Source organism: Sciurus carolinensis, chromosome 5 (assembly GCF_902686445.1).
Source record: "Sciurus carolinensis chromosome 5, mSciCar1.2, whole genome shotgun sequence".
Lineage (NCBI taxonomy): Eukaryota > Metazoa > Chordata > Mammalia > Rodentia > Sciuridae > Sciurus > Sciurus carolinensis.
The window spans coordinates 73,628,893-73,646,621 of record NC_062217.1 but is presented as its reverse complement, the minus strand read 5'-3'; the positions used below and the strand labels follow the sequence as shown (position 1 = coordinate 73,646,621).

At 36.7% G+C, this 17,729-nt stretch overlaps 1 long non-coding RNA gene across 1 annotated transcript; it reads left to right on the top strand.

The window, feature by feature from the left end:
* The first annotated feature begins 370 nt into the window (after nucleotides 1–370).
* LOC124985135 (uncharacterized) lies at nucleotides 371–17,487 on the top strand. Its single transcript, XR_007108811.1, has 4 exons — nucleotides 371–483; nucleotides 1,146–1,210; nucleotides 12,762–12,861; nucleotides 13,514–17,487. It is a non-coding gene; the product is annotated as an uncharacterized LOC124985135 (long non-coding RNA).
* The last annotated feature ends 242 nt before the right edge of the window (nucleotides 17,488–17,729 follow it).

Here is a 17,729-nt window from a genome sequence, read left to right as displayed (position 1 = left end):
GACTCCCACGTGGCTTTGCATGGTATAGTGCCGAGCTCAGGGACATGAGCTCTGAATCCAAATTGAGGTTAGAATTCGACGATCTTTTACTAGCTGTGTGGATCTGGGCATGTCACTGAATCTCCCTGAGTCGGTTTCCTCATCTGCAATATAGGTAAATGACTTAAAACAGTGTCTGGCACATGGTGAGTGCTTAATAATCAGTTATTATAATAATTTGTTATAAATCGTATGATCTAAACAGTGAGGGATGGCTCCCTAGTGGTAGTCTTGGGCATTTTACTTTGAAATTAAGACTGGGATTTCTTGGAGCCTAGAGAATGGTGCTCTGGTTTGCTTCCTCCTGTTCAAGATGATCGTCCTAGGGCAGAGGTGTTCCAGTTTTTGCATTTATAATCCATTTGGCTTCTTTCATGCCTGTTTCTGCCTAGTCCTGACATCCAGACTGAGTAAAGGATGCTTATACATTTGAAAAATAGATATGTAAGTATATATTGAATTTACACTGAGAATTAGTTATTTTTAAACAAAAATTGTGCATTCAATATAAGAGGTTAAAATCATTTTGCTGGGACTGTTTTTATCAGAAAGAAGAATTAATCAGAGTTGCATGTAGATCCTTAAATTTTCTGTTTAGTAATTAACATGTAGATATCATATATAAAGGAATTAGAAAAGAAACAAATAATCCTGATTATTCAAAGAAATTCTACAAGCACATAATAGATATGATACTTTGATGTATTTTTTAAAAGTTCATATTACCTCAACTATTCTTTTATATTTTGCAATTGTATAGATATAATACATTTACATTTGAGAATGTAATTGAACTATATGTGCATTTTATTTTCAGATGATATTATGATTGTCATCTATATGGCGATGAATTGCTTCTTTTAAAGGTATATTCAAAGTCAGAAATATATATGTTCAATCATGGTAGTATATGCCTGTAACCCCAGTTAATCAGGAGACTGAAACAGGAGAATTGTAAGTTTAAGGCCAGCTTGGGCAACTTACATCCTGTATCAAAAAAAAAGTAAAAATGACTGGGGAGGTGTATCAGCGTAGAGGGACCCCCAAATTCAATCACCAGTATGTGAGAAATATATGTGAGAAATATATGTGTAATATCATTGCAGTGCATAAAACTAAAATGAAATTGAACTGAAAAGACAGCATAACATCACTCAATCAAAACATAAAGGTATGAATAACTCTACATCTTTTCTTTCATAAATTTTTTAAAGTCGTTTACACTTCTTAAGTTTCTTTCTTTAAAAAATTTAAATGTCATCTTTCAGAAAACATTTTAAATGGTCACATCTTAAGGATGGATTTAAAGAGTTGGTGCCTTTATTAAGGAGTCCCAAATGTTCAAACTTCTGTCTGGATTGAAATTGAAACAAGCTTTAGACTCTCTCTTATTTTATTTTCTGTTTAGTTTTAAGTAATATAACATTAGCAGAACTATTACATTGGTGTGAAACCACAGTAGTATTAAGAAGCAACTTAGACGGGCAGATTCCCAGAGCTCCAGTCTGAAGGTCAATAAAACTTACCGGAATAAATTAGGAATACAGTGCCAGTTAATTCAGGTTTCCTCATTGAACTTCTAAAATGACTAGAGAAATAACAAGTACTTTGAGTGGAAAAAGATTTTCTTTAAAAGTCCTTGCTGATATACTCTCTTTCAAGCCTACCATGCTCCCTGAAGTGAGCTGGCATACAGTCATATAAAGCTGGCAGCCTCTGCAGAATTTCTGAAAGCTGATGATGAAAGCCAAGTTCATTTTGCTAAGCAGTTATTAAAGAATACCTAAATTTTAAGAGTTACAATGCCTGCCTCACAAGAAATTGTATAATATGGTAAATAGCATGTAACAAAATATGTGATAAATTTCTTATTTTGCTTTACTTATTTATAAGATTTGTGAATTATTAAGTAGGATCGATGCACGTGATACATGATAGAAAGACAATCTGATATAAAGTGAGATGTCATCCTTTTTCCCTTGTGCCCCAGATACCACTCTAACTCCTCAAAAACAAATTTTCATGAACCTTGGGAGATATTCCATGCATTTCTAAAGTTATCCACAGAAATAGTTTTCCACAACACATACTATGTTATATATGTTGTGCTATTCTTTGTATCCTCCCCCTCCTTAAAACACCTTCGAAACCTTTTCATATCATAAACACAGAATTTCACATTATTAAGTGATTCACATGGTATTACAGTATGTGATTGAGCCATAATTAGTATGAAGTTCCCATTTGCGGACATTCTAGTTGTTTATACATGCTGACATTATAACTGATGCTCTAATATCATTTTACATGCATTCAGAAGACCTATGAAAAAAATTTCCTATTGTACATAATTTTCACTAATTGAAAACTAGTTATTCTTTGAATCTCAAGTGAGTATTAACAGGTTCTTATAGAAAATCAGTTGAAGGGGGGCAGAGCAGTTAATTTACCGAGGGTGCTCATATGCCCCAGTCTTACCTTAGGGTTTGAGGTGTTCTTTCTAAGATAGTTCCCATATTCCAAACAAAGATATCAGATCATAAAAAAGGGGGGAATTTTAAAAAGAAGAAGAGAATCATGAATTAATTTAGATAAAGGTTTTAGAACCCTGTGGTAATTATATCCCATATACCTTTAAGAAGCAATCAACTTCTTAAAATTGAAGGCCTATCAGAAATCCCAAGGTTTATGGTTATCACTGGCATGGAGAGAAATGGGTGAGAAGAGCAGCAGCATTTATTGAGCCTCCTCACTCCACCCCGATGGGGTTAAAATGACAGAGACACAGGCTCAGGCACCAAGGCTTTTGTAAATAGGAATGTAAGAAAATTTCCTTCCAGAGGATAAGATCCCGTTTGAGGGAAAAAAAAAATCAAAACACCTTTCTCATTGACTCTAAGTTACTCTTGAAACACTGACAGGAGAATAAATAAGTAAAATCCTGAGAAGATATCCCGCAACTAAATTAAAAACTTGCAAGGAAAAACTTGGCAATTAAATAGAACATTTTAGAAAATGATATTCACTGTTATTCAGATTCAAGTTCCAGTATAGAAGACCTTAGAGAATACTAAAACAGTGGACAAAGCATCTAGAAATGTATAATCATTTTTATTTGAAGATTTTGCTGAATGATTTATATAATGACTTGGATTCTATAAATTTGAGGTGCTTTTATGCTTTTTAATCAGTTTCTTTAAGATATTATCAGTTTCTTTAAGATATTAGATATACTTGTTAGGTTTCATAAAAATTCATAACTTAGAAATTATTGGAAAAAGCTCTGCTTTTTCCCAAGTAAAACTGGGTAAAATATGTGAATAGATAATGTTCCAACTAAGATCTACAAATGGTCAATAAGCACACAAAAAGATATCCATTAGTATATCATTAATCAGCAGGGAATTGCAAATCAAAACCACAATGAGATACCACTTCACAAGCATTAGGATAATTAGACTTAGAAAGTCTGATAACATCAATTGTAGACAAGGACATAGAGAAATTAGAACCCTCCTAAACTGCTGGTAGAAATGCAAACGGTGCTGCTGCTTTGGAAGACAGTCCAGTTTCTCAAATGATTAAATATGAAATTGCAGTAAGACCCAGCAGTTCCACTGCTAGACATATGCCCAAGAGAAATGCAAACATGTGTCTCCACAAAAACCTGTGCACATATGTTTATGGCAGCATCAATTCATACTACCAAAAGGTAGAAACAACACAAATGTCCATCAGCTGATGAATGGATAAATAAAATAGGATTGTAATGATTTAGCTATGAAGTGTTCCCCCAAAGCTCCCGTGTTAATGCAGGGATATTTAGAGATGAAATGATTAGATTATGAGAGCTGCAAACTAATCAGTCCATCCTAGTTTAAATGAACTACCTAGGTAATATCTGCAGGTGGTGGGATATGGCTGAAAGAAGTGGGTCACTCAAAGTGTGCTCTGGAAGCATTCATTTTCCTTGTGGCCCTTCTCCTCTCTCTGTTTACCAGTCACCATAAATGGAGCCGCTTTTCTCTCCCACTCCTTTCCTCCATGATGTTCTGCCTCACCTTGAGCCCAGAGCAATGGAGTCAGCTGACCATGGACTAAACCTCAGAAACTGTGAGGCAAAATAAACTTTTGCTCCTCTAAACTGTTCTTTTGGGTATTTTGGTTACAGTGATGAAAAGTTGACTAATACAATGATATATCCATATGATGTAATCTTTTGGCCATAAAATACTGGGACATGCTACAGTACAGATGAACCTTGAAAACATTATGCCAAGCAAAAGAAGCCAATCACAAAGACTACCTATTATATGATTCCATTCGAATGAAAATCCAGAACAAGGAAATCTGTGAAGACAGAAAGTACATCAGTGGTTGGTTGCTTAGGGCTAGGGACACAAAACTGGGGGTTGTACTAATCTGTTCTGCTATAACAAAACACTTATGACTGGGTAATTTATAAAGAACAAAAACTTATTTCTCCCAGCTCTGGTGGCTGGGAACACCTAGATATATCGAGATGCCAGTACGTTTGTTTTCTAGAGAGGGGGCAGTCTCTGCTTCCATGACAGTGCTTCAAATGCTGCATCCTCTAGGGCGGAGGAATGCTGTGACCTCACATGGCAGAGGGCAGAATAAAGGACAAGTTTCCTTTGTGAAGCCCTTTTGTAAGGGCACCAAATCCCATTCATGAGGGAGAAGCCCACGTGGCCCTACACCTTTCAATGCTATCACTGTGACAATACCTGAATTTTAGAGGGGACATTCACACTATGGCAGGGGTAATTACCGAAATGCCCAGAGTTTCTTTCTGAGGTGATGAAAATGTTTTAAACATTGACTATGACAACATGTGGTACACATATCTATGACTATATTAAAAATTATTGCACACTGAGAATTATATCTTAATAAAGCTATGTTTTTAAAAAGTCACCCACCTTCCTAGAAAAGGAAAAAAAAAAAAAAAAAAAACTTGTCCTTGTTACATAATACTGCTTCTGACTGTAGCTTATTTAGATAATCTCTGGTTTCTGGAAGAATTAGCAGTTTTGTAATAAAACAAGGGGCAGTTTTACAGAAAAGGAAATAATCACCGTGGTCTTTCTAACCCTCTGTATAATCAAGCGCCATTGAACATTCAGCAGCATACAGTCAGAAGCAGCTTCTGCCAGCATATTCTAAAGCATTTATGAAGAATGAGTTACCCTGATTTCAGAATTGTCAGAGCGAGAAAAGCACAGCTGCTTTCAATGGGAAGAAAATTGGGTTGAAAAGAGCCAGGGCAAGGAAATACTCCTATTGTTTGTGAATGCCTCTCCCTCTCTAGGTTCCCTTGGTCCATAGACATCAGAAAATGAAACCCTTTACCTGATATTTCTATGAACAATTATTTTGGGTCTATACATACAGAAAAATTAAGAATATATTTTTCTTATCCTGAAATCATAAGCAAATTGAATGTTTATTGTGCACTTAATCTGTAAGACAGGGTAGGATGACTTTTTGAAGAAATAAAATAAAACCTTCGACTTCTTGTCTCTAAAAGAAAATGCCAAATGCTTTCTTCCTCTCAGTCCAGTAGTTTATTCCGGGCAATGAGTTAAATGCTGTACATGAATTCTGATTCTCTCATTTATTTTTACACCAATACTATGAAACAAATGTTTTAGTACAGACCTTTTAAAATGTATAACAAGCCTGACAAAATAATAAATGAAATAACCATTGGACTTGAGGCTAGCAAGCAGATAACAAACAGAGAAATTAACTGAGACTAATGGTGCAATGGATATATAGTTTTTGAAAATTCCTGATCTTTGGAAAGTTTAGGTTTTAAGATGCTGGAGACATGGCCTTGGGTTTGCAAAATGCTGACATTGAAACTAAGAACCCCCTTTGCATAAATTCAGAATCTGGAGAGCTCTATCATCAGTAAAAGGGTGAATTACAAAAATTCACCAAAAAAGCAAAAAGAACTATAAGATTACACCGTGGTCCCAACTGAAAACTGGGTGAGAAAAAAAAATCTCCTCTTAGAATTTGTAACCACAGTCAGCTTGCACATAGACATGGGAGTCAAAAATACACAACTTACATAGATGAAGAAACCCCAAGCTGAGAAATAAGCTAAAAATTGTTACAAATTTAAGAATGCCCTAGCAGAAAAAAAAAGAGAGAGAGATAAAGAGAATGCTTTGAAGAAAGACATATGCTCTCCACTTAGGTCTCATGTAATTGCAGGTACAAAACCTAGAGAAAGATGAGCTTATAGTACACAACTACAAAACACAAGACTAAGCAAATGATTTTTTTTTTTTTTTTTTTGGTACTGGGGATTGAACTCAGGGTTACTCGACCACTGAGCCATATCCCCAGTCCTACTTTTTATTTTATTTAGAGACAGGGTCTCACTGAGTTGCTTAGCACCTCGCTTTTGCTGAGACTGGCTTTGAACTCTCAATGCTCCTGCCTCAGCCTTCTGAGCCACTGGGATGTGCCACCAGGCCTGGCCCAAGCAAACCAATTTAAGAGAGTTGGCAAAAGTCATCAAAAACTGAATTAGAACCTCTTTCATTAGAACATTAGATATTTAAATTATCAGTTACAGGGAGAGAAAGGTTTTTTCTTTGTTTTTGTTTTACAGCAAGAAGGTAAAAGTTACTCAGCTAAATGAATTTCTAAGTGTTACATAATAAAATAATTTAAAAATTATTAATTATGTTTTAATAAAACATAATTTAAACTTGATCTAATACACGCACGCAGGACTCTGTACTCAGCAAATCAAGTAAACATTCTTATCTGGAATACATAGAATGTTTATGAAAATTGACCATAAGCCAAACCATAAAGCAAGTGCCAACATTCATTTAAGAATAGAAATTATGTTCTCTAATAATACTACATAAATCATAGAAAAATATATAATAGAAATTTTAAAATATTTTAAACAATGCTGGAAAGTCATACATATCAAATAGTTTAACTATCACAAATAATACTGCTAAGAACCCTCTGGTATATGCATCTCTGGGTTCTTGTGCAAGTATGTAAGTTTCTCTAAGGTCAATGCCTAAAGACAAGTTTCATTCCACCATTTTTCATACCCCTGCAAATAATTTTAAAAAAAAAGAACATATGGGAGTTGGGAAATAAACAGCCACCACAAAGATTTAAAAATATATATATAAATAAATAAAACTGAAGTTTCTAGGATATAGGACAATTCCTGTTCAACTTTAAAGATAATCCCATTTGTGTACAATGAATCAAAATGTGCCTGTAAAAATAAAAATATTTTAATTTAAAAAAAAGATATTACCAAATTGTTTTCCAAGCTTGTACCAACTCACATTCATCAGCAGTTCTAAATGACTTATATTAGCTATTTCTCAAATTTTCTTCTGCATTATAATGAAGTGTTAGCAATATAATAAGCTTCAAATTTATTAAATCATAAAAATCCTGAGTTAAACATTCTTCTATAACATTGTTTGAATCTAGTCTATTTTTTCATGATGAAATTTACTGGGTTTGAAATGATGGAGCAACAGATAACGCATTTTAAGCTTTGTTATATATTGCTTCATAGTTCTTCAGAAAAATCTATATGAAGGTATATTTTACCTCATGATCACTAACACAGAATACTACTAATGTTCTCTATCTTTGTTAATCTTATAGTTGAAAAATGATACCTCATTTTTTCCATACTCTACTTAGTGATATGCAGTTTGATTATCTTTCCAAGTTTATTGCTTATTTCCATATCTTTTTCCTTTTTTTTTTTTTTTTGTACCAGAAATTAAACCCAGGGATGCTTTACCACTGAGTTATATCTCCAGTCTTTTTTTATTTTTTATTTGTAGATGGGGTCTCACTAAGCTGTTTAGGGCCTTGCTTAGTTGCTGAGACTGACTTTGAACTCTTGATCCTCCTGCCTCAGTCTCCCAAGCTGCTGGGACTACAGGCATGTGGCACTGTACCTGCTTGTTTCCATTTCTGTTTTGGTATATGCAATTTAAAATATGGATAGCTTCAATCAGCCTAAGAACATATATAAGACGATAATCATTTAGAAAATGTCAAACCCTTTACCATTCCCTATATTTTGCCCTTCCATTTATATCTATATTTAGAAATAATGATTTGAGATCATCAATATGATGGCAGTTAAAATAGCTAGTTTTTATTAAGCTTTTGTCATGTGCTGTATAGTTGACCTTACATGCATGGTTTATTCACTTGTGTACTCATTCAACTATGTGCCAGTGAGTTAACTAGTTATGTAACAGTGATGAAACAAAGTGCTTGGTGAGGAGATGATAATCACTAAAAACTAAACAGTAATTACAAAATATGAAGTGAAATAAAAAGAAGGATGTTCCAAAAGAGAAATGACATTAGAATGTACTCAAGTGGAATAACTGAAGAAGCATCCCAAGTTGAAAGCATTAATTCAGAGCCCAAATGCATGAGAAGGAGCCAAAACTTGGGAGAGGGAGAGCACTCTGGCAGAGGAAAGAAAATATGCAAAGACCTCACTTAGGAAAATAAACTGAAAGAAGGGCCCTGTGACTAGCATGAAGTAAGCAAAGGGAAAGAGGCACAAAATCAAGTGGAAGAGGTCAGCATCAGCCAGAGCATGAGGAGCCACACTGCAGAAATGAGGAGATTACTATGTTCCTTGTGCCGTAAGAAGCTTAGTCTAAGAGAAATGCATAGGTGATCTTGACCTTCTGTCAATGACCCCAATCTTAAAGCTAATTCACAACGCATTTCTATTGTTCCATAGAAATTGTGAATGTAAATTGAATTGTGTTTTTTTATTTTTATTTTTGTGCATTATAGTTATACATAACAGTAGGGTTTATTTTGACATATTCTTAAATGCATATGACAATTTTATCCATTTCAATCCCAGTACTACCCACTTTCCCCTTCCTCTCCTCCTGATCCCCTTCCTCCACTCTTTTGGCCTTCCTTCTATTTGAAGTGTTCTTTGAATATGTATGACTATTATATGTTTTACAAATTTAAAAAAACTGAAAAATATAATAAATTTGAACTTCCAGGAATAAACATATTTAACATCTCCTTTCAAATATATGTTCCTTTAAGTGCTGAGGAGAAAACTCTAATAGATATTAAAAATCAGTACCCTTTTTATGATTACACATACACACACACACACACACACACACACACACACACTTATTCCCTGAACCCAGTTGCAGTACTCTGGCATTTAATTTAACATGAGATTTTTCCAATGCATTTCATGTATAAATTGAATTTACTAAAATGTTTATAGGAATACTCTCTCTGTCAAACTTCTATCTGCATCACAAAAGCCTGCTTGCCTTGTAGTCATTTTGAGTAAAATATTGTCTTGCTTCATCTGCTTTTAGATGATCTTAGAATCACACTAAATCACATTTCCCTAAGTTTTTCATTACTGTTTGATCCTTATCAGAGAGAGAGAGAGAGAGAGAGAGAGAGAGAGAGAGAGAGAGAGAGAGAAAGTGAGAGAGAGAGAGACAGACTTTGGCCCAGTATTATAATCTCCATTTTTAAAGAGGTGCTTGCCAACCTCACTGAGCATTAGATTTCTCACCTATAAAATGGAAGCCATAATGCTTACCTTGCCAACCTCTCATACCTACTCAAATAAAATAAAATAATAAAATAATGGGTGGGAGAGTGCCTGAAAAACTAGAAAGAATTCTAAAACATAAGCTATTGTTACATTATCGTAAGACGGCACATATGTATCATTGTAACACATACTTGTAAAAAATGTACATAAAACCCATATCAGTCTTCATCTCATCTGTACCCCCACGATCATGAACTTTGGGGCAAGAAAAGACTTAAACCTGCTCATTCAGAGTGACTCAATTTCTTCTGGGTAAAACATTCCCCTTTTAAGTTAATTCTTCCTGTTCTTGGCAAAGTCACTCGGAGTAAAGCTGAAATGCCCCATCAGGCTGCCTCCCCTGAGTCCCAGCTCCCCTCAACAACATGTGAAGCCAAGAAAAAACTTGAACATCCTATGGCACTATGACAGAGTCCGCTGGGTGACACCAACCCCTGCTTCTCTTATGGCTCCCACTGGCCCTCCACTGAAGGACTTGTTCTGCATAACTCCATGTTGGTCTCCAGCCTCTCTGCATGTGCCTGTGAAGGGCGCCAGCGGATGTCACACTAGTTTCTTATCTCGGTGCCACCGTGGTTCAGCATTTCACAATGTGCGCCCCAGTCCCAGCTCATTTCTCTCTTCCTTCAAGTCATCCAAGTCTCAGCCACGGACTCCACCAGGATGCTGGTGAGGCTGTCCTTTCTGTAGCCTCTGTCGGGGGCTCCCTTCCTCCATTATGACCCGAGTCTCTTTTCAGACCTGCTGCAGTTCAAACTTCAGCTGCACAGAGGACAAGAAGAAAGTTTGGGCTCTCAGCAGTGCTATCACAGGTGGGGGGGAATGAAAGAAAAAGGAGTTCCTCTCTTCCCTCTCTCTATGCCATCCCCCACTGCTGCACTTAACATGGTGGGTCCTTATCAACAAAGAGATCATTGCTGGGCTCTCTTCCTCCAGACTCCCAAACTGGAAGTGGACACAAGCCCACTTTGCATCCGCTTTTGGCTTTACAACTAGCCTTTTCTTTTTATTCCACCTCTGTTCCTGACTTGAGCCACAAGAAGATGGGAGATGAATGGAGGATGCTTGACACTTCTCTTTCTCCCTCTCTCAACTCTTGATCTCCTTCTTGGAGCAGCTATGAGCATCTTTCATGGCATTTTCCTTATTTCTTGCTGCTTTCTGGGTAATAAATGATAGAGTAATAAAGATGCTGACCAATAAAGGGTAAGCTGCCTTTCAGTATCATCTCCATTCTAGTCTTGCACACATGTCTGCTGACAATGCTGTAGACTCTCCAGAGCCAGCGACTCTGCACTTCATCTTTGCATCAACAGCATTCAGCCCGTGCTTTGCCTATAATTGACACTCACTGGAAGTGTGTGAATAGATGACTGAATATTTTTTATTTCTAAGTGAAGAAACTTGAGTGCAATGTTTTACCCAATTTAAAAAGTCAGAAGCTTAAAAGGGACCAGGTCAAACATCCTTTCCATATAACATACTTCATTTTTCCTAGTCCTCCTTAAGTGCCTGGCAATATAGACCCTAGAAGGTAAGATCAAAATACTAAGAAGGAAGGTAGGAAGGAAAAATTAATCAAAAACTCCATTAAAGGAGGTGACACATGCCTATAACTTCGGCGACTCTGAGGAGCTGAGGTGTGAGAATTGCAAGTTCGAGTCCAGCCTCAGCAAAAATAGCAAGACCCTATCTCAAAATAAAAAAGGACTGGAGATATAGCTCAGTGGTAAAGTGCCCCTGGGTTCAAGCCCCAGTAACCCTACCCCCACAAAAAAAAAGGGAAAAAAAAAAAAAAAACTTCCATCAAAGAAGAATAAAGCTTCACAAAAGAAACACGAAGGCAAGTATTTATAATTAAGTATTGTTATTTTTCTCTTTCCCCACAAAACACAATCAACTTAATTCTATAATCCTAAAATCTCCATATAGAGATCTTTAAAAACGCCATGTTCCTAACTATTTGTAGTTGGGGGAAAAGGATTACAGCAAAAATACCTGAAGACATTTTTCCCTGCAGAAAACTACAAAATTAATGCTATGTCATCCCACTAAAAATCTGTGAAAGTTTTAGCAGAATTAAAATCTATACTCCTGAAAGCAAAATTCTTCCATTTCACGGATTTAAAATTAGTTGCTTATCAAAAATAGTAACTGATGTTAATTGATCTTTTTTATTCTATCTAAAAGATGGACTGCATTCAGAAATCCTATGGGAGAAATGGCTAACTGCTACACAAATAGTCACAAATAAGATTTTAAATTATGGCAAGCAGGCTCAAATACAGCATCTACATTCCAAAGAAATCAGGGAGCTAAGGTTTACAAGTTTGAAAGATTATTTTCTTAATGATTAGCAGTAGCACTATTCTCAGGAAACATACCACAGAGGGAGGTAGGATTTTAGATCTATTTGTTTATGTTCCTAAAGCGGATTTAGGCAATCCTGCTTTGGGACAACATGTGCCACAGCATACCAAAGCATCACATAGAATATATGTGGGGTAAGTCTATATTAAGAACCAGGGTTCTTTTGAAGAATGCGGTAGTGAGCAAACGGGAGCAAGTCCATTCATCCTCCCAGTTTCTGCTTTCCCGGTTGACCTTCTTCTCTTTGCTCCCACTTTGCTAATTTTGGGGGGTGCTCTGAGATGAACTGACAAGTTGCTGCTGAGGGTTTCTGGGCTCTGATCTCTTGAAACAGACGCAAGCATGAGCAGTGAGCAGCAAAGCACTCACACACAATGACATCATTCTGAAGTATTAAAATTTGTCACCAGAATTGTTTTTCTCTGCAGATGATGACAGCTACAGATAGTGACATAGTGTGCGTGTGTGTCCTGTCAGAGAGAGAAAAACACTTGTAAAATTCTTAGAAACTGAAAATGCATCAGTGAATAGGCCTTTATGTTGGATATTTATGAGGAATTTGGTTTGTTTTCTGATTCTGTTTCAACTTTTAAGGAGTACCGTTAATGTGATTAATTAGCAAGAATTTATTGACTTGAAAAATCTCGACAGCCAAATATATATGATTTTTTTAAATGTATTTTTTCAGGTGAAACTATAAACTGGAAGCCTAATTAAGACCTGCTGTTTCCTGAAATTTCGTGTGCACAGCCCTGGGAAGGAAAGTTGCACTGAGGTTTACAGAAGGGGTACGTGTAATCTTAAGAGAAAATCCCAGCATTCTAGTCACTTCTTTCAAACACAGTCCTTACTTAAGAACCACAGTGAATTTATGTCCATGGTAAACATGAAAGCCCGCTGTGGAGCTGGCTTAGGGAAAACTCAAATCAGCGCGAACGTCATTGACTTCAGACTTCAGCTGCTCCTGGCCAATATTTCCAAATTTATGCTGAAACGGCGTAATGGATCATGCAATTTTAGTCTTTTGACATTTTCTTACATGTTCCCTTTCCACTACTTCGCTAAGGATGAAAGTCTTTCTTTCTTACAAGAGAGTGCAAATCAGCTTATAAGATATATAATACAAAAATGTTCAGTATAAAAAAAAACTGAACTTTTGATGAGATTGCAAAAGGCCTGAACTAAACTGATTCCTGAATAGTGTCTTCTTTATTGACTTTCCCCAGAAAAATCTATCTTCTTTTCCTGATATTGTCTTCTCATTAAGTAGCTCCTATATAGACTTTAAATCATAAGAGTTAAAGGAATCTATATATTTCTACAAACTGTTAATGCTTTCTTAGTTTAGCAACATATTTATTTGACATATCCCCAAATGTCACAATTCAGTAATGACAAGCTTCTGAAGTCAACTGCTTCAAAATAATCAATGTTTTTCAGAATTCACTTGAAGGAAACTTTCTTCTAATGCCTCAGGTAAAAAATATGAATGACTTATAACTTGAAAACAGAAACCAATCTCAGGGTTGTCATTCAGCTAGACATTTTGAACTGACATCTTTGCTAAATTTAGTGCATTGTAAGGGGTTAAAAAAGGGCATAGATTTTTTTTAAAAGTATGTATGTGTACGTATTTTTTAAAAAAAAACTTGTCCAGTTTACAAATCTTAACCAAGAAATAAGATATTTCCTTTAGATAATGCACTACATATTAGGTCATAAAGGATCAACTCACAATTTATAGTCCCAGTGCATAGTTCTGTAGCCTGTAAGCTCCGCAGACCCGAAACACTTACTTACTCAGAGATAACACCCAACACAAAAGTCTCCTTTTTCATTTCATGGGTAGAGCCTCATTATGTGCTTTCCCAAAGGTGGAGGGTTTAGAGATTCCTCTTCCCCTTTATCATTCTGTATAGTGTATTGTCCAGTAGTTCACTGCCACAGAGATTCTCTAGGTCATTTCCTGTGGACATTCTCTTGCCTCATCAGTGACCCAGACGTGGTCTCTGTTCTGACAAATGATATGGCTCCACCTTGCTGCATGCCTGCCTCTTCCCAGACCAGGCTAGGCCCTTGCTTTGGAGCTCAAAACTCCAGGCCACATAAGGGCAGAGCAGCCACGTCGGAGCTGCTCCTGGCACCAAGGAAAATTATTTGCCCCGAGAGGCAAACACAGCCCAGGCAGTGTCCAGGGTATCAATCCCTCTCTTCTCTGTTATAAAAGGCCCTATTGTAGGAACACAAATCATTCAGAGATGGCATGTACAATGTCTAATCACTTAATAGCCACTGAGCACCCACTGGGTTTGGGCCTCAAACTAGATGCTGTCTGTCACCTATTCACTGGAAAAAGGCAGGACAGAATATGACACAGATTTATATTCATCTCCGGTTCTAGTCCATGACACCAGGGCAAACACACATCTTTTGAATGAGCAGACAATTACAGCCATAATAGAGATGAGATATTTTTATCTCTGAGTAGCAAGATAAGGGATAGAACATAAGCTTGGTGTTTGCAATGACCTACTTGGAAATTCTGTTTCTAGAATTAATCAGCTGTGTGGCCTTAGGGACCTAACTGAATCTTCCTGGGATTCTCCTCCCTTGTTTGCACAAGGAAAATAACAACAACTATTTCATAAGGGTGGGAGGAACTTTAGAAGTACCCAAAGCTGTGCGTAGCACGTAGTAGGCACTCAATAATATTAGCTTCCTTCCCAGTCTCTAGGATTCTAAATGCTTGTCAGGATATCTTATATACCATATCTTATTTGATCCTTACACGAATCCTACTCATGTGTTTTAATTTCACAGGCAGAATTTTAGGCCTTTGCATTTCTTTCTGTTTCCTTTTTGGAAATGTGATTGAAAAGATACACTTGTTTTCTCCAATTACCTTAGCTCTGCCCCTTGGCAAATCTTACAAAATACCTGAAGCTATAAAAGGGTTAATTTATTCCAGTGTTCCAGATGTCTTCAGCACCTTGACTTTGGTAATATACTAAGAACAGTAAGTCTTTTTAATGAAAGTGAAAGGTATGCATTGTACTTCAATCTGGAACATTTTCCCCCTGAAGAAACACTGCCACTGGGACTGCATCCCGCCATTTTAGACAGGGTGAGATATGTTTTTGCTCAGGTTTACACTTTTTCAGCACATTTTCAAGCAACTGCAGTTGGTATCCAAGCAGTTAAAACTACATCAGCACTAATAGCTATGAGCTCATCTTGTATAAAGACATTTTTAGTTAAACACCACAATCTTAGGGGGGAAAAAAGTTAGCGTGCTTAACCAGGCTGGCTTGGAATAGCTCACAATATGACGCATACCACAGGAAATAGAGTGGTATGAGGCACCTACAAAATATTTTTCAAACAAGTCATTGACGCTGTAAGCCCCATGCCTCAGCTTTAGGAAGTCACTTATTAAGAATCAACACCAGCCGTGCCAAGCTAAGCTTTTGCTCTTGGTGATTTTCCAATTGAATATTCAGGGCCCTGTCTCAGTCTTGTTTTCAGGGAAGTACATGCCTGGAATGTTAGCAAGCTATTTGCTGGAAAAAATGCCCACAACAGGCCCAATGTTGATCACATTAATGCGTTTGAGTGGGTATAGAGTGCAAATGATTGAAAATGCTTCCAGATCCCCGTTACAGGGGACAAAGCAGGCTCTGTTCTCTGATCTGATGGTCATTTTTTTTCCAGCAGAGGATGTGGTGCAGGAAGAGGGAAGAGTGCCAATCTCTGTCTAATGGTTCCAAATAGGGCCTGGGCCTAGCTCTTTGGATGCTGATGAGTGGGAAATGAAACACAGATGGGTCAGCTGGGTAAGGAGAGGGGGATTACAGGTCAGGCCAAAGAGTTGGAATAAATTAAGTGCTTATGAGGTACAGAATGGCACATTGTTTAAGTGAATGGACAGGGAAAAAACATTCCAGCATTGTTTGGTCCAGTGAACGAACCCAACGTTCCCCCTCCCAGACCAACACAGGCTGCAGAGCTCCTCATCCTCAGGACGTATGTGAGCAACAAACCAATATGTGGCCAGTGGATGCCTGAAACATTTTTCTCCACCCTAAGGAAGCCAATTTTGTTTTATTACACATGAGATGTAATTTATTGGAAGAAATGTTTGGGTTCATGTGTCAGATCATAGAGAGTCAGATTTGGGGTTCCCCCGGGATCTCTGAGGAGAAGGTGAGTAACCACAAATTAATACAGCAGGGAAATAAAGTGACAAAAGAAATGTTTCATTGTGCTTGAAATATTGAACCAATTTCCCCCTTTTTAGCCTTTTAAACCTTTGCTCACAAATCAAAGAGTAACTTAAGAAAATTCAACAGAAGCCCGTAGTGCCTGATTTAAAAAAAATGGAATTCAGTATATTCTTCCTTAGTTTTAAGTGTCTACATACTATAGGGGAAGATGATAAACATGGCTTTTTGAGAAAATTAGAAAATTATCAAAGTGATTAGATAACAACAACAAAAAAAGCATAGATAGCAATAATAGAACTGTCCATTTTGGGTTCTAGCTGTGTTAGAGAAACCATAAAATCTCAACATCTGTGTAAGCCCAATTATTTAATATTAGGTAATCATAGGACAAACTGGATAAATTGTGTTTTTTTGAGGGCACAAAACCAATAAAATGTTAAGGGCAGAAAGTGTCACATAAAGAAAGAGAGTTAAAGTTTCAGTTGCCAACAAAATTAGAAGGTTCTAAAGCTTGGAATTAATGGTTTATTTTTTAGTATGACAGAAATTATTTTCAGAAGCTTATTTTCATACCAGTCATGTTTCCATTTTATGGACTTGACCTTTACCAGAATATCCCACAGGCAAAGCTGGAGACAGTGGTTGTCTGCAGTCATGGGGATGCTCATGCTTCGAGTATTAAGAACTCCTCAGTTTATCGGAGGCTGTATTACAGCTCCAGAGTCAAGGAGGGAGATCATCCCAAGAAATTAGGGTAGAAAGTCTCCATGGGGAATATCTCTAAGAGATTGGTGATTTTAATTGTTATTATTATTGTAAGTTGGTTCAGGGAATGATACCAATTAATACATACATGTCATCTTGTTTTCCACTTTTAAATTCTATTTCAAAACTAATTGTAATTTAAATATCTTATCTCTTCCTCCCAATCTTCTTCCCTCCAAAATTTCATTATGCTGTGCTCTGAGTCTTGGAAAGGAACCCCAAGAATAAATAACCAATTCATAAAGCAAATTTGAAAAATGACTATGATATAAGAGTTGGAGAAAAAATGAATACAGAGAAATTTCTACCTTATGCTGAGCAAAAACATAAAACTGTTATTCATGGAAAGAAGGACACAGACCCATCAGAAACTAATATCCGGTTGTGGACATTTGCTGCTTCCTTTCCAATAAAGTGGATGATGTTTTTTTTCCATCTCCTTTTCTCTCTTGAGTTAAAAAAATGACAGTGGAAAATGTTGGTGGAAGAATCTGAAGGCAAAAGTTATTTTGATAATGCTTCAATGACTACATGTTGTATCATCAAATTGGGGATAATTCTTTTCAGAAAAAAAAAAATACAGTGACAGGACAGTGTTCACAGCAGATGGCTCTTGTGCCTGAACACATTTGCAGTGGGATGTGAAAAAATGAGGATAGGGTACAGAG